This window comes from Neofelis nebulosa, chromosome 2 (assembly GCF_028018385.1).
Source record: "Neofelis nebulosa isolate mNeoNeb1 chromosome 2, mNeoNeb1.pri, whole genome shotgun sequence".
NCBI lineage: Eukaryota > Metazoa > Chordata > Mammalia > Carnivora > Felidae > Neofelis > Neofelis nebulosa.
The window spans coordinates 152,851,196-152,869,947 of NC_080783.1; the positions used below are offsets into that span (position 1 = coordinate 152,851,196).

The 18,752-nt window shown below is 35.2% G+C and overlaps 1 long non-coding RNA gene across 1 annotated transcript in view; it reads right to left on the reverse strand.

Annotated features, from left to right (window-relative positions):
* The window catches only part of LOC131504489 (uncharacterized), a 73,575-nt gene extending 69,963 nt beyond the window's left edge, over positions 1-3,612 (reverse strand). Inside the window, exon 1 of the long non-coding RNA XR_009258019.1 lies at positions 3,566-3,612. This is a non-coding gene — a long non-coding RNA (uncharacterized LOC131504489). The remainder of the gene's footprint in view (positions 1-3,565) is intronic.
* Between the last annotated feature and the right edge of the window lie 15,140 nt (positions 3,613-18,752).

The following is an 18,752-nucleotide window of genomic DNA, read 5'->3' on the forward strand; positions in this document are numbered from 1 at the left end:
TCATTAATAATAGCATCATAGCTAGCCTCCGAGTTGGGCCACAGTGAACTCTGTATCCTGGCACCTGGTATCCAAACTCTTGCGTAGGCCCCGTCCCTGTTAAACAGAGCTGACTTCTGTAACCAAAAGCAGAGTGCGGAGATGATGGAGGGGGACTTCTGAGGCTAGACCATAAAAGACATGGCAGCTTCCATCTCTGTACTCTTTGATTAGTCTGGGGAAATCCAGCTGACATGTGGTGAGGACACTTGAGTGGCCCTGCAGGAAAGCCCCCCTAGGGAAGAACGGCGGCCTCCAGCCAGCAGCCAGTGAGGAACTGAGGCTTCCTGCCAACAGCTCTTGCTAGAGGGCCATCTTTGAAGCAGATCCTGTAGTCTCCGTGAAGTCAAATAGCGGCCACCCTGGCTGACATCTTGATTGCAACCTCGTGAGAGACCCTGAACCAGAACCACCAGGCAAAACTAAGGATTCCCGATACCCAGAGATTTTGCTTAAAAAACAAGCTACTAGGTTTTGAAGTAATTTGTTATGTAGCAATAGATAACTAAACACAGAAGAATATCCATATGTTAGAACAGTAATTGAAAAAACAAAGCGCGAAACAGAACAACACATTCGGTATCATTCTATCACTATAAATTGCATATAGAAAGAAAGAGGAAAAAAATCACCGAAATAATTATATTTACCATCAACTATTGGATAACTCAGAATCCTTTTTACATTCAAAATGCGTGAAGTATACACTTTGTTAAAAATACCTTTAAAAATATTTTTAAAATATTTATTTCATTGTTGGAAAGATAGAACCCATTTTTATTTTCTCAATAATATGTGTGGGAATACTGGTAACAGCTTAAAAATCTAAAATATGAAATTCTGCTTCTGGCATCAGGTCAGTTTATAGAGTTATTTTTCATGTACCCTTGTGCCTTTATCTAAGTCTATCTGAGTTTCGAATATTCTTCTAGCTTCAACTGTGAGCGTAATTATCGAAGGAACCAGCGTGGTTCCAATGCTCCAAATGAGGATAAGCCTGCGGCAACTCTGAGCCACCCCACCTAGATGCTAAGATATTATATATCTTATCAGAAAGATGATAATTAAGATAATATGCAGGGAAATGAAAATTAAAATTCTCGTCCACTTTTAAAACTATCTTTCTGCTGTATTATACAGTAGAGGCAGTATATCACACAATAGTTAAGAGATCAAGTCTGGCTTCAATATATTACTACCCATGTAACCTTGGATAAGTTTCTTACTTATTTTGTAGCTCTTTATCCTCATCTTTAAAACAAAGAGGATACTCAAACTACCAATTTCAAAGGCCTACCCTTAGAGAGTAAACCTCATCTGGCATACAGGAAGTGCGAGTGATTGCTCTTTGCTTAAAGTTTCTTGATGTTCAAAGTCAGAAAGTAGGATCCATAGGATGTTAACGTTTGAGACGTTATATGATATCTCACAATAAATAGGTGATGTGAAATGAGCGACTGTATAACAAAGATTGGGCTTTGCCATCTCATAATTTGAGACTCTAATTCTCTTGTACTGATTATTAGCTCTGTGGCACTGGAGAGTGCTATAACCTCTCTGAGTCTTATTTGTTTCATTGGCAAGAGGAATGGATCAACTATCTGATAGAGTTGTTTCAAAGATTAAAAGATAACCAAAACGAAAGGACCATAGTTCCTTGTATATAGTAAGTACAGAATATGTGCTAGTTTCCTTTTCTCTCTCTCTCTCTCTCTCTCTCTCTCTCTCTTTATTCTCTATGTATTGGGTGGGAGTTGCAGGGCAAGAGAAAATTAGTAGGAAGAAAATGAGAAGGTGAATTAATGTGGGGAAAAAATTGTAGCTCTACATCATTCCATTTTGTTAACCAAAAGAGGAACATGATAAATAATAATAATAATAATAATAAACTTATTAGATGTTTGCTCATTAATCTTACTGTGGCATATTAAACTGCCTGGTAGAAATGTCATAGCTACTATTCACAAAAGCAAATATGACTGAATATAATTTGGATGTACTTGGAAAATTCCCCGCTTCAGCTTGTTAGAAAAAGCTAACACTCACAAAGCAGATAATGGTAAGTCACAAGATGTCAACTCTATCCTTGTCATGAAGAAACAGGAATGTCTTTGTAAGGTTAATTCCAGGTCTCTATAACTCTATCAAAAGAGTGGCACATGAACATTTGGCATTCTTAGGACCTCAAGAATTGCTGAATAGCTCAGAATTCTATCATTATTGCATAGACTTCCCTGCCACAGTAATAGGTGTCCGGTATTGAATATTAAGCAAGCTGACAATTTCTGATCCTGATGCACAAGATAGTTTGTCTACTGAGTGTTTTCCTGAGAACTTACTTTTTCCTCTTCCTTTTACTAATGTGACTGTTAGTTGTTTAGAATATGTAATTAATGATTTTTGAAAAATCCACTCATGCCCTGGGGCTTTTCAAAACAAAAGATATAATTTTTGAAACTCCAAACAAAAATTAATTAATTAAAAGAGTCATTGCAAGTCATTATCTCAACTATCAACTGGGAATATTTGAACACGCAAAGAAGTTGGCATTAAAACAGCTTCCTGGATTGTACTATGCCCTGTGAGACTTCTCGGAGTCCCTCTGTCCCTTGCCTAAGGCATACTTTCATACCATCACTTTGCTGCATGGTTTTAATGAATATTGTAGCAATCACTCTTTTCGAAAGAAAAAGCAAAAGAAGCAAGGGAGGAATGAAAAAGGACACGGAGAGAAAACTAGCTCTTTGTCTAGGCCAGATATAGGTTTTACTTCACCAACTTTAATTTTTCAAAACCAGTGTAACTTCAAAAACATAAAGGAAGAGAGAAAATGCACGGGCAAGGAAAGAACATAGTTACCGATGTGAATGTCCCTTTTTTCCCTACCTCATTTTCTATAACGCAGCCTCTTGTTTTAATGTGCAGTGATGTCAGTTGAAGGAGAACAGTAACAGCACTTTTTAAAGAATGTGTTAAGTACTTATTCTTTCTCAAACCCTTTCACTCAATATGTGCAAGGCATGCAATTTAATATCCCATTTTATAACTGAGGAAACTGGAGGAAATGAGCTGGGACATGCCCAAGGTTGCTTAGCAGTGCAAGCCATCCTGCCTGATTCAAAATGTTGGTGTTTCCATTGTGCACGGTGGTCGGCTTGCTGCCTGGACCTCAGGCATTTAGTCAGTTCCCTGGCAGTATTGCTGTTCGGGGGTCAGTTTGAGGTTCATAGGTTTTGGTTCATAGGTTCCCCTCCCTATCCCTGTACCAGTATCATACTGCCTTAACTGGTGTTATGGCTTTATAGGTGCCCAATTGGTTTGTTTATTTTTGAGGTTAGATTTTTTTTTTTTTTTTAATTTTTTTCAACGTTTTTTATTTATTTTTGGGACAGAGAGAGACAGAGCATGAACGGGGAAGGGGCAGAGAGAGAGGGAGACACACAGAATTGGAAACAGGCTCCAGGCTCCGAGCCATCAGCCCAGAGCCTGACGCGGGGCTCGAACTCACAGACCGCGAGATCGTGACCTGGCTGAAGTCGGACGCTTAACCGACTGCGCCACCCAGGCGCCCCGAGGTTAGATTTTAATTCATGATTTCATTTATTTAATGGTTACAAGTCCACTAGGGTCTTCTGGACCATCTTGATTGAGTTTAGTCATTTATAAGGTTTTAGAAAATTTTCATCTCACCTGACTTGTCCAGTGAGTTGCCAAAAGTTATTCACCATATTTCTCCCTTTTTGAAAGTGTTCCTTTATTCTGGGCTTGTTCCCTTTTTATCCCTAATATTGCTGATCTTTGCTCAGTGTTGGCAGAGATTTGTAAAATTTTTTAGTTGTTCAAAGAGCCACACTCTAGATTCTCTCTGATATATTTTTGTTTCCTATTTTATTATTTCCTTCCTTCTACATTCTCTGGACTTCTTGTTTTTTCCTTTTTTGGAATTCTTAAGCTGGATGTTTAGCTCATTATTTTTAGCCTGTCTTCTTTTCTTAAAAGCATCTTAGAATATAAATTTCCAACAAATAACTGCATTAGCTTTATTCAACATGTTCAAATAATGTATTTCTTATTGTCATCCGCAACTATTTCTTATAAACAGAATCTAAATGGGTTCTTTTTGTCTGATCTTATATTCTCTACCTCTGATTCGAGTGTTCAATTCTTTTATTTTTATGGTATAATGGACATTTTGTGTTTAAATCTACCACGCTGTTTTTCCCCCCTCTTGTCCCATTTATTATTAATTGTCCTTCCCTTCCTTTGTTTGAACTAATTGGGAATGGTTTAGCCTTCGATCTTATCTCTTCCATTTTTTTTTTTTTTTGGCTAAAATTCTTTGTAGTTTTAATAGTTACCTATGATTAAAATGTTCATCCTTATGTTAGAACAATCTACCTAAAATAATATATATGACTTCATGAGTAAGATAAAAATCTTATCATATATTTCCATTTCTATAGAGATATATCTGCTTCCGGAAAACAAGTTAGCAGCTTAATACAATAATGACATTGATTCTCCACATCTTGTTGGTCAGGAATTGAGAGTTCCCAACTGGGCAATACCTCCACTCATCGTGATATTGGATTGGGCCACTCAGATGGCTGGCGATTCCCGTCAATTTAGCTGGAGCTGGAGTTCCTGAGGTGACATTTCATACCTCAGGGTAGGTCTCCACATAACCTGGACTTATTCAGTAGTCTAACCAGACTTTATTCTAACATGCAGCTGGGCTCCACTAAGAAACATTCCAAGAGGACAAGTCCTTGTGTGTCAACTCCTGTCAAACTTCTCCTAATGTCATATTTGTTAATTGATCAAAGAAAGTCACATGATCATGCCAAGAATCAGTGTGAAAAGGGACAGCATAAGGGCATTCACATTGGGAAGTATGGTGAATTGGGGGTCATTAATGTTCAAATATAACTGTATAAAAACCGACCTACTAGAGGTACCTTTAATATACGCCCAAATATTCACTCTTTCAGCTGTTCTTCATTCCTGCCTACAGATTCAAATATAATGACACTTCCTTTCCATCTGAAGAGTTGCTATTAATATGCTTCAAACTATAGGCCAAATAGGAAGAATTTATCTCTTTTTTTCCTGCTTGAAATTAGCTTTATTTTGCTTTAACGTTTGAAGGAAATCTTCGCTGAAGACAGACTTGTAGTTTAACATTTTGTTGTTGCTATTGTGGTTTTAATTTTCTATCAGCACTTTTAAAAAGTTATTTCATTGTTTTCTAGACAGTACTGCTTCTTGGTACTTTTCCTTCAAGTTCAATTGATCTCCTTGGGTTTGTGAGTTGAAGTTCTTTTTTTTTTTTTTTTTTAGTTAAATAAACTTAAAAAAGCTTATTTATTTATTTATTTATTTTGAGGAGAGAGAGAGAATGAGAAAGAGAAAACGAGTGGGAGTGGGGCGGGGGTGGGGAGGGAGACAGAACCCTAAGCAGGCTCCAGGCTGTCAGTGCAGAGCCCCATGTGGGCCTCGAAGCCATGAAACCTCAAGATCATGACCAAACCAAGAGTCAGACACCCAGCTGACTGAGCCACCCAGGCACCCCTGTGAGTTGCAGTTTTGATTAGGTTTAGTAAGCTCTTGGCCATTATCTTTTCAAATATTTCTTCTGCCCATTCTCTCTCTGTTTTTCACTCCTATTGCCAGCTTTCTGGGTAAGTGGAGGTTTGTTTTGCTCCTCAGTCCTGCCCCAGGCTTTCCGCCACTTTGCAGTTTGCTCTGCTGGCCTGTCTCTGTATTTGGTGGCAGGTATCAGACCCTGTGAAGACCCAAAATGTGTAGGTGGTATTTCCTATAGATTTCTTGCCCTGCCCCTGCCTTAGAAAATTTGGAGCATCACACAAGGGTTTTTTCCAGTTCTCTTGCTCAACCAGTCATTTGTAGGTGAGAGCGTGATGGCCTCCAGTGGATATCTCCCAACCCTCTAGTTGTGTACTCTGTCTTCTATAGGTAGAAGCTTGTAGTGCCTCTTATGGATGTCTTTGTTCTACATTATGTCCTCAGAGGAGGACAAAGCCTCACGACTGATCCCTCTCAGATTCCCTTTCCTGCTCTCAGGCTTTACCACAATGCACTCCTTAGGGAAGGCACATAGGGAAGAATAGGTAAGTGGGCATAGACTTGGTCAGTGACTCAGAATTATCATCTGTCCTATGATCCCACATAGGATTGGTAAAAGATCATTTAAAGTTCAGCTGACACCTCAAGCCTCAATCTTGGCTTTTAAATACTAACATTTGCTAAAAGGAAGCCAAACTCCTTGGGGAAATATTTATTCCATATCTGGGGCTAGGATATTTAAGATAAACCTGAAATATCTTGGTGTGCCAGAAAGTAACCAATTCCTTAAAGAATGATAGGGCTCTGTCAGAAGGATCACAGGAGTTAACCTGAAGGGATTCCCAATGACCAAACCTGGGTCATTTTAAGCATCAAAATAAATAATGGTTGTAATGTGCTATGTCCATTAGAAGAAAATGGGGATCCATAGGACCAAACTGATTTTAATAGTTAATAGGGGAGAGAGAAGGACAGTTTTCTTTAGAGTAAAATGCCATGTAATAAAATAAGTGGAAATAATGGAATTAAAGTATTACTAATTGTCAACCACCATAGTAATAACTGTTTCAAGCAAAAAAAAAAAAACAAAAAACAAAAAACTATACACAGATGGTAAAATTAGTGGGTGAAAGTTTGATGAATAATGAGAAACTTACACAACCTCAAAGTATCTTTCTACAAGTTATAGATTAATTACAAAGGAAAAAGTAGTAACTTAATAGTGGAGAAAACCCAATAGACACCATTTTAACCAAGTGACCAAAATTAACGTCACTAATAATGGGATAACTGGATGGCCATATGCCTACACATCATTTCTGTTGTATTTCTGACAAAAATGCATATCCTGGATCTAATCATGAAAAAACAATAAAGTCAAACTGAGCATCATTCTTAAAAAAATTGTATCTGTACACTACAAAAATGTCAAAATCATGAAACAACAAAGTGTTGCAGAAGTGGTTCAGATGAGACACGACAATTAAATGAAACATGGTCCCCTAGATCTGATAGTGAATTAGAATAAATCACTTTGCTATAAAGGACAACACTGATGTTATTCACAAAATGTGAATAGAAACTATAGATTAGATATAGTACAGTAATGTGATGATGTTAGTTTCCTGAATTCAATAATTGAATTGTATTATAGTATAATATCTCTTGTTTTTTAAAAAATAACATAATGAAGTATCTGGAGGTAACACAAAGGTAAGATGGAAGCATAAGGGTAAGTTAAGATAGCTAGTGTCCTTATAAAAACCAATAGTCATGAAGGCGAATGCTTAGGTTATTTCCTTTTAGAACTATTTAAAAGACTCAGGCTTTTTATAAACACCTAGGACACACAGATGGAACAATGGACACAAAATGTTTGCATGTAAGACCAAAGGAGACCTTAGCCATCACACAAAACCAGGTTCCATTGCCTTTTAGCAAGGAAAGGCAAGATGAGAACAATTCACCTTCCACATTCCCACCTGGCAACCGCTATCATTTTTCACCTCCTAAGTTTCACTTATAACATGAGGAGTTTAGTAGAAAGCTATACAACTTATATGATTTGTGGCTTCTGAATGACCTCAGGGGGAATGTCATCATAAATGATCCCATCATTCAAAATGACAGTACTTTTTTTTTTAAAATTTTGGATTTTACCTAATGCCTAAGAAGTGGTTTCTTTTCCATACCTAAGGGTCTGTCTTATAAATTCTGTCATGAGTCTTTTGAAATGCACACCTGGTTTCTCAGCCACAAAACTTGAAATGTTATACCTACCAGTAAGGGATGTTATTGGGATTTATATTAAACAAGAGGCCTAAAAAGTTCTTGCAATTTCATGTTTCTATAACCTGTAATATAATTTGATTATGTATATATACTCTTCCTGAAGATGACATGTGGAAGAAATCTGATGAAAAGGAGGTCAACTGCAAATTAGCATCAGCATTTAAAATGCAGGTTTAGTTCTCTGTTAATCCAGCGAGCCCCTCATGATGGAGCTTTCAGCGGGATCACTATGGTTCAAAGTAAATTCTGTTGTATCAAAATGACACGCTGTGCGGGGACAATGCTTGCACACGCGCACACACATGCACACACACACACACACACACACACACCTCACCTTTAGGATCATTCAAATATGCCAAATGTAGTGGGAAGACTCAATTGGTACATGTGCCAGGAGACAGGAACTGCCTAGCTTAGAAATTCTAAAAAAAAAGAAAAGAAAAGAAAAGAAAGGAAAGAAATTCTTCAGTGAATAGAGGGAAAATACTGAAAGTGGAAACCAACACTTTTCAAGACCTTAATAACAAGAAAGGAGGAAGAGATTTCCCAAGCAGTTAAGACACTGACACAATATGTGACCGCCATGATAGCCACGGTGATAGAGTTATAAATATAGTTAGCAGAAATTCTGACAAGAGGTCTCATACATAAGTTTTTTGGCAAACTTCACAGAAGTGTTTTATTTATCCAATGATCATTCAGTAAAGCTTTAAAATCTTAAAATAAAACCATGAGTATTGCAACTAATGCAGATAATCACCTGAATAGTTTATTTAGACAATTTAAGTAGCTTGAGATTTCGAATGATTTAAAAAAACACATATTGCACTTAGCACGCTTTCTTAATTTATAATATTTTGATAATCTGATATTTCTATCCCCAGAAAGGTAAGTTTCTGAGAGCAGTATTTGGCATAGACTCGAAATTCAGATGTCAGATGGCTGCGTATTTTCCATACTTGCTCTTCCTCATTCATGAGGAAGGATTATTTATCTTTACTGCATTGCATTATAGCAGTCTGTTTACTCACTTCTCACCCTCTTTATTGTGAATATGAATGTCTGTGCTTGGGCACAGAATAAGTGGTTAATAAATATTAAATAAATAATTGAATGATTGCACTGACATCTCTAACATAACACCCATGTAATTTGCTCTTTAATTTGTTTTTACCCAGGGTTAAATTTGTAATAATAATTTGTCTACTCACATCAAGAATGCCTTGTGACCAATGTGAAGCATTTTTTCCTTTGGAGTATCTATATTTGTGATGATATTTACTTAGTCTATTGATTCAGAATTTTACAGAACATTTAGATGAAATAAGCCCGAGATGACAGCCTATGAATTAGTTGCTCAGTCTGGTTTTCGTGGACCTAAATGACTTTTTGTCTATTTGTTTTTTGTTTATTGGATGGTTTGTTCACTTATTTTGTAAATCATTGTTACTGGTATAATTTACATTTACATTTAAAAATGTACTCATTTGAACATGCAGGTTGGTGAATTTTGCATGTATACACCCCTGTAAACCCTGCTGCGTCGATATGAAACATTTCTATCATTCTAAAAGAATTTTTGTTTTTTTTACTGGCAAACTACACGCGTGCACGCGCGCACACACACACACAGACACACACACACAGAAAGTCGGCTAGCCGTATTCAGCCAGTAATCTGATTTCGGTCACTGTAATTTAGTTTTGCCTGTTTTAAATGTCATATACATAGAATAATACATTATGTATGCTTTTATATCTGGCTTTTTTCATTCAGGATAATGTTTTATTCCTTGCTACCCATGCCTTTCTCACACTCCCCCTAAACTTGCTTTCCCCCATTGTTAGCACCCAGTATTAGTGTGGTATACTTGTTTCAATTGATGAACAAATATTGCTTGATAAATTATTATTAACTAAAGCCCATAATCTATATTAGGTTTCACTCTTTATGTTGTACATTGTATGGGTTTTAACAAATTTATAATGGCATGTATCCACCATTACTGTATCATACAGAATAGTTTCACTGCCCTAAATTAAGAGATGTACAAATTCACCCATTACTATATAGACTGTTTTTAGTTTTTGGCTATGGTGATAAAGCTACTATGAAAAGATTTTATGGTCATATGTTATAATTTATCTTGGATACTTCCCTTGGAGTGGAATTGCTAGGACATTTTTAATTTTAGCCATTCTAGTGGGTCAATCATTTAACATTGTAGAACTAATTTGAATTTCTCTAATGACTAATGATGTGTGAATACCTTTAATATGCTTATTGGTCATTTATATTTCTGCCTTTTTTATGTGTCTGTACAAATCTTTTGCCTATTTTTAATTGGGCTGACTTTTTCTTATTATTGAGTGGTATAAAATGCATACTGTGAATATTTCCTCCCAGTCTGTGGCTTGATCTTTCATGTTTTTTAATTATATCTTTTGAAGAGCAACGTTTTTAATTTTTATGAAACTCAATTTACCTTTTTTCTTTTATATTTAATGCCTCTATGCCCTAAGAATATTTTCTAATTTCATATTTGTAAAGATGTTGTCACATGTTCTCTTCCAGAGGATTGATAGTTTTGGCATTTCCAGGAACGTCTATGATTCATTTTGAATCAATTTTGTATTTAGTGTGAAGTAAAGATTGAGGTTGATTTTCTTTTTCCATATTGATTTCCAGTTTTCCTGCAGCCATTGTTGCAAAGATGTTTTTTCTCCCATTGAATTACCTTAGAACTTCTGCTAGAAAAAAATTGACCATATACGTATTGGCCAATTTCTAAACTATCTCTTCTGTTTCATTGATCTATTCCTCGATACTATGTCAGTAAAAGGTTGCCATGATGATTCTGCTTTATATGTAGTATTAAGTGTAAACACTGTTCCTTTTTTAAAGTAGTTTCACTTTTTCTAAGTCCTTTACATTTCCATATAAATTCTAGAAGTAGCTTATCAAAAGTCTACAATGTTGTCTGCTGGAGTTTTGTTTTGGATACAGTGGAATGTGTAGCTCAATTTGGGGGGAACTGACATTTGAACAACATTGAATTCTGTTTTTCATGGGCAGTTAGGCCTTCTTTAATTTCTCTTTTGTAGTCTTCAGAGCACAGGTCATACATTTTGTTAAACTTACTACTAAATTATCTCAGAGTTTTGATGTTATTTTAAACAATATTTTCCAATTTGATTTCACAGTGATTTGCTGAAAGTATATATATAAATGTAATTGATGCGCATTTATTGATTTTGATGCCGTAAACTTTTAAAATTCACTTATTAGTTCTAATTATATAATTAGAACTAAAATCTAATAGGATTTTCTATATGCCCATTCATGTTCTCTGTGAAAATACAAACTTGCTTTTATGTCTTTTCCCTGCCTTATTGTACCGGGTAAGACAATCCAGTACAGTGTTGAATAGAAATGGTGACAGTTGACATTTTTGGCTTGTTCCTGTTTTTAGGGACAAAGCGTTGTTTCCCCACGAGTGGGTCTTCCCCATTTTGTAGAGCATAAAGATCCAGTTACCAATCCAAAGTTAGGATCTCTACCATGTGAAGGATAGCAAAGAGTACAACAATGCCAACCATCAGAACTAGGAGCCCACATACTTGCTCCATTACATCTTCTACAGGGTCAGTGTTGCTGAGGAAGACTCAACACACAAGCAATGGGAGCAACCATGCTTTTTGCAGAGAAAGTACAATGTAGACATAGGTCAGCATCTGTTGTGTGTGCCAGTCTCCCATGGCCAGTGGGTTCCTCCTGATAGCAGATATAGGGCAATGGGCTGCACACATCCCTTTTGTGCTGCAGGCAAAGACCCTGTCCCCTTCCTGTGGGGGACAGATGCACTGGTGAGGATGGCCAGGTACCATATAATGCACGTATGTAAGCAATACAAGGAAGTTCACTGCATATCCAAAACAGGGGGAAATTTTCTCTTAATAGGGAAACTATGGGGCTAAGTGACAGCTCAGCACTAAACTTCCATGTAGGGGAATGTTACAGGCTGAGGGCACTGATGAAGCAATCCCTGAGAGGGGCAGTAGGTCACACTGTGACTACTTTACATACATATTTTTTAAATTTCCCCATGTTAACATTCCCTTAAGATGTTATGTACAAGTTTATTTGTAAATACTTTTTATCAAGTTAAAAATATTTACTTCTATTCCCGGTTTCCTGAGAGTTTTACTGGGAATGGGTATTGAATTTTGTCAAATGCTTTCCTCTTCTATTGAGATGATCCTACAGATTTTCTTAAGTCTGTGGTACTAAATTACATCAATTGCTTTCAGAATGTCGAACAAACCTTGAACTTCTAGGATAAATCTCACTTGGTCATAATTTATTATCCTTTTTGCATATTGCTGAATTTAATTTGATAACATTTGCTAGGGATTTTTTCATCTTGATTCTATAAAGATACGGGTTGGTTTTCTTTTATTCTCCTCCTGCTCCCCTTCTTATTTTTCTTCTTTCAAAATGTCTCCTTTTTAAAAAAAATTTTTAATGTTTATTTAATTTTGAGAGAGAAAGAGCACGAGCAGGGGAGAGGCAGAGAGAGAGGGAGACAGAATCCGAAGCAGACTCCAGACTCCAAGCTGTTATCACAGAGCCCAATGCAGGGCTCAAACCCATGAACCATGAGATCGTGACTTAAGCTGAAATAGGACACTGAACCGACTGAGCCACCCAGGCATCCCAAAATGTCTCTTTTTGATTTTGATATTTGGATAATGCTAGCTTCATAAAGTGGGTTATGGAGTGTTTCCTGTCTGTTTTCTGATAACTTTATTGAAGGTTGTTATTGTTTTTTCCTTAAGTGGTTGGCAGAATGATATCAGTGACACTATCTGGGCCTGGGATCTCTTTCATATGAAAGTTTTTGATTATAATTACAATATCTTTAATAGATGTAAAGCTATTCCTATTTTCCATTTCTTTTATTTGTTTTGATGATTTATTTTTTTAATTACCCATTTCTTCTAAATCACAAAATTTATTAGCATAAGTTCATTCATGATATTCCCTTTTTTTTTTAAAGTTTTAATTTGAATTCCAGTTACTTAACATAAAGTGTAACATTAGTTTCAGTTGTACTATATAGTGATTCAACACTTCCATATATCACCCTGTGCTCATCACAAGCGCACTCCTTAATCCCCATCATCTACTTCATCCATTCACCCACCTACCTCCCCTCTGCTAACCATCACCTTGTTCTCTATAGTCAAGAGTCTGTTTCTTGGTTTGCCTCTTTTTTTCCCTTTACTCGTTTGTTTTGTTTCCTATTTTCCACATATAAGTGAAATCATATGGTATTTGTCTTTCCCTGACTGATTTCACTAAACATAATACTCTCTAGCTCCATCCAAGTCATTGCAAATAGCAAGTTTCATTCTTTTAGATGGCTAAGTAATGTTGTGTATGTGTGTATATATATATATATATATATATATAGTATATATATGTATATATACTATTATATAGTATACATTGTATTGTATATTATTATTATACATATATATATTATATATTAGCAACATTATTATTATATACATATATACACCACATCTTCTTTATCCATTCATCAATCTATGGACATTTGAACTTTACCATAATTTAGCTATTATTGATAATGTTGCTATAAATATCAGGGTGCATGTATCCCTTTGAGTATTTTTGTATTCTTTGGGCAGATACCTAGTAGTGCAATTGCTGGATTGTAGGGTAGTTCTATTTTTAACTTTTTGAGGAACTTCATACTGTTTTCCAGAGTGGTTGCACCAGTTTGCATTCCCACCAACAGAGCAAATAGTTTATTTTTGCTTTTGTTTCCCTTGCCTCAGCAGACATACCTAGAAAGAGGTTGGTTATACTGCTGTGTAAATTTCAATTTAGTCAACATGATTGATGGTGTTATTCAAGGCTACTATATTCCTACAGCATTTCAATGTGTTTTTAGCTTAATATTCTGTAAATTACTGAAAGATATTGTTGCAATCTTATACTGTATATGGGTCTATTTCATTTTTGTTCTGTAAGGTTTTGCCTTATTATTTTGAAATGCTATCATTAGCTGCATGCACATTTAGAATTGTTTTGTCTTCTTGATGAATTTACCACTTTCTTATCATGAAATGTAGCTTTTTGAATCTCTAAAATTTACTTTTTTATATATTTTTATTGAAATAAATTTTGTTTGATATTAGAATAGTCATTCCAACTTTTTATGATTAATGTTTATATGGTATATAAGTTTTCCTTCCTTTCCTTTTATCTATCTTCATATTTAGAGTAATTCTTGTAAAAGCATACAGGTCAGGATTAATTTTTACTCAATTTGAAAACCACTGGCTTTCACTTCATGTGTTTAGAGTGTGTACATTCAATGAAATTATCAATGCACTTGGTTGCAAGTCTTTCTTTCATATTTGTTTTCTATGTGACTTATCTGTTATTATTTTTCATTTTATTACTATATTCTTGACTTCTTTGGTTTCATTGAGCATATTTTCATATTCTATTAGATCTTTTTTACCTTATCTTTATCTTACTTTATCTTTTTAAAAAATTTTGTGTGATTCTTCAGTTTATAATATGTACCTTTATCTTTTATAGACTTCTCTCAAACTATATTAAAACATTTCATATATATATACATATATATGTATATATATATATATATATATATATATGAATCTCACAATCTGTTTCTATACTCTGTAGGTTATTTGTTACACATTTTTTTCTAGATTTGTTATGAACACTTCAATGTATTGGTATCTTTGCTTTCAAAAGTCAATTATCTATTAAAAGGAAAAAAGTCATCTTTCTGTTTGGCAGCATATTTATAAATGATCACTCTTTTTTCCATATATCTGTTCATTTTTTTCTAGCTATTTACAGAGGAATGGCAAATGTAGTATCACTTACTCTATTGCTCCTAGAAAAGGAAGTTCACAGGTGTTTTTATTTTAATTTGAAACTTTTAAGATCATCATCTTGAAAGAACTGCAAGTTACTTGACACTCTCAGATCTCCTAAAATCTATGCAAGACAATAGAGAAAGTAGCCTCCAAACACAATAGCATTTAAATTCCAAGTCTCCAAGTTCTATGGTGAATGTATATGTACCTTGAATATAACATTACAGGGCAGTGGAAACTCTACAGTCGAGGAAATACCTTAGAGACTAGATGTAAACCATTTACAGTCAATAAACTTACCCTTTGACTACTATTACTATAATTTCCAAGGTATATATATAATGTTATGAAGTAATAATATAGCCAACATTGGAGATTTATTTAGTGTCTTTCCTTGGAGATTTGTAACTATCTATGTTACATATTTTCTTATTAGAGAATAGAATTTGAAGAAAGATTAGTGCATTTTGAACCCCCATGCAAAATATTTTAATTGCTAAAATAATTATAATAAAACAGTACATATTTATTACACTTTTTAGAGAAAAGAGTGAGGTTTCAGGATCAGATTACAGTTTGGCTCTAAATTACTCATAGTTATATGACCTTGGGTTGGTTATTAACTTCTGGAAATATTAATTTCTAAATCTATGAAGTTGGAATAATCACATGTAACACTCAGATTACCGTGAAGATTACATAAATCAGTGTCTGAAGAACTCCTGGTATTGTGCCTAGAAGAGGTTTTCATTAAATTTTAGTTTCTCTTTCTGGCAGTTACTCATATCACAAATAACATAATAGAAATTCAAAGGTTAAAAGACTTGCTCAATGTCAAACTCTTAGTAGTGTCAGAACTCAATCTCAAACCTGCCTTTTAGTTCTAACGCTCTTTTTTTTTTTTTTTTTTTTTTTTTTTTTTTTTCCAACGTTTTTTTTTTTATTTATTTTTGGGACAGAGAGAGACAGAGCATGAACGGGGGAGGGTCAGAGAGAGAGGGAGACACAGAATCGGAAACAGGCTCCAGGCTCCGAGCCATCAGCCCAGAGCCTGACGCGGGGCTCGAACTCACGGACCGCGAGATCGTGACCTGGCTGAAGTCGGACGCTTAACCGACTGCGCCACCCAGGCGCCCTCTTTTTTTTTTTTAACTACAACACAGCTACCTCAGAAGCAGCAGTAGGAGCTTTTTATAACAGTTCACCATTGTTCTATAGCATAAAAACTAAAAAAAGCAAATCCCTGTCTGGGTACATGGATATGAAAATTATGTTGGACAGGTACTGTCTCATCACTGAGCTACAGCATGAATGTTCTAAATTTGGGTATTCACTGTTTCATCACTGGTCTAAGTAGTAGCTGTTACTACATAATCAGTCACTGAAAATAGCTGATTGTCCAAAACAACCTAAAACAAGAGCTTTTTTTTTCATTTACTGTTTTGCTTTTGTTATTGCTGTTCTATTTAATTAATGAGATCTATTTCATAAATGGGATGATTTAAGATAAAAAGAAAAACACTTTGTCAAGCCTGTCAACTTTCCAACATCTCTAGGAGATTGAATCAACCCACTAAAAGGATAAAGATATTTCTCATTAATACACTCTGTTCTATTTCACTTTTTGTTTTTGGGCATTGTGAAGGAATCTCTTTCAAAGTTGAGTTCTCATAGGAATTTTTAAAACTCCACGATGTTGCCTTTCAAATTAAATGACACCTGGCATTCTATTTCTGCACTCTGAACATAGATATTACAGACAAACTGAAGATAATTACAGATAATTTTAATTTCTGATCTTTTTTCTTTATTTCTCTGCCTCTATATTTGAATGATAAAGTGATGGGGTAAATATCCAATGTATTGTCTCTTTGGGTATAGATTCTTCCAAAAGCCCAAGCCCACATACATGTACAGCCTCTGTTTATAAATAATAATCAGCAGATTTATGGTTAACATGACAGCAAACAAGATAGGGTTAATTTTATGCAAAAAAATTAACCTAAGAAAATGATTAATGTTGGAAAAAGTGGAATTTTACATTAAAAAGTGCTTTGATAAGCACTGTGATCAATCAAACTTTCAGCTTTAAGGATTGTAGAGACTATACCTTCATTTCAAGGGTCCATGACCAATTATAATTATGGGTCATAGACTTGGCAAGGAGGAGAATTTTATAAGAAATGGACAGAATACATTTTATAACTGTCAGTAAACTAAAGCAAATATGTAAGTAAATAAAAGAGAATTTAAAATATTTTCTAATGAGTAAAAACATTAGTTAAAAATAAAATTACAGGGGTGCCTGGGTGGCTCAGCCAGTTGGGTGTCTGAATCTTGATTTCAGCTCAGGTCATGATCCCAGATTTGTGGGATCGAGCCCTGCATCGGGCTCCACACTGAGTGTGGAGCCTGCTTAAGATTTTCTCTCTCTCTCTCTCTCTCTCTCTCTCTCTCTCTCTCTCTCTCCCCCTTTTCCCTTTCTCCCCACCCCATGCTCTTTCTCTCTCTCTAAAAAAATTATTTAAAAAAAGAATTACAAACTATGTAGAAAAATGAGAATAAACCACTTTGATAAAAGCTGTGGAATGTTTCTAGGGAAAAAAATGTTTATTCAAGAAAAGCAGACTACTGAAAAAGAAAACTAAAAACATTATCAAAGAAGTATCTACAAAAGAGTTCCTGGCTCAGTTTCAGAGTTCTAAGAAATAAGGATTTCCCATATCCTACCATCTATTCCATAACATCAAATAAGAGTAAAAACAAAAAATCAAAAAAAACCACTTAAAGTTGATCCTTGCCAAAACAACCTTCCACCAAACAAGAAAAATCTTAGCTATCTCAAAATAAAAATGTTTTAATTGCCAAAACCATTAATGAAAGATTTGGATTATAAATTAAATAGTATCTGCTTTAAACATGTAAGGAAAAAATTAGGAATGAAAAAATGCATTTAGTTTTAGGGAAATACATTAATATAATACATCACACAAACAGATTAAAGAAAATATGAACATTTTAATCGTTTCTTATGGCAGGCTATGGCCAGACCTCCTACTGCATTGAAAATACAAGGAAGAGCACTGACACATGAAGAAATGGAAAAATAGAATTTACCAAAAGAAAAAAAAAATATATGTATGTATACATAAATAATCATTTTAAATAAAATAGTTATATGTAATCATTTTAAATAAAAATAATGCACAATGGGAAAAAATTGAAATACCATTTTTGACATCATCACATTTATCTAAATAAAGAAGAATAATACCTAAATTTAGGAAGGTTACAGCAAACAGAACTACTATTAAGAATATTGTGGGGGCATCTGAGTGGCTCAGTTGAGTGACTTCAGCTCAGGTCATGATCTCACAGCTTCGAGTTCGAGCCCTGCGTCGGGCTCTGGGCTGACGGCTCAGAGCCTGGAGCCTGCTTCTGATTCTGCGTCTCCCTCTCTCTCTGCCCCTCCCCGGCTCACACACACTCTCTCTCTCTCTCTCAAAAATAAATAAACATTAAAAATTAAAAAAAAAAGAATATTATGTAATCTTCCTGGAAGATTTTGGCAGTTGATGTCAAGAGGCACAGATGCGTTCATATGCTTTTACTTTGCAATTCAATTTTTAGGCATTCAGTTGAAAGCAAGATTCATAATTATAGTTGACATTTAAGTACTTTGGGATGGGTGGGTAGCAGACTCTGACAGTACCCCACTCACGCCACCTGGGCACTCATCATTCCCATACACCCTATCCTAACACATCGCACTGCAGGGTCTGTGACTTCTTGGGTGTGCAACCTGTGCAATTGCACAGGGTATGGTGCTCTGCAGGGCCCTGATTTAATGCTCTGCTGTTCTCTTCTTGAAACTCTTAACCATTTTTA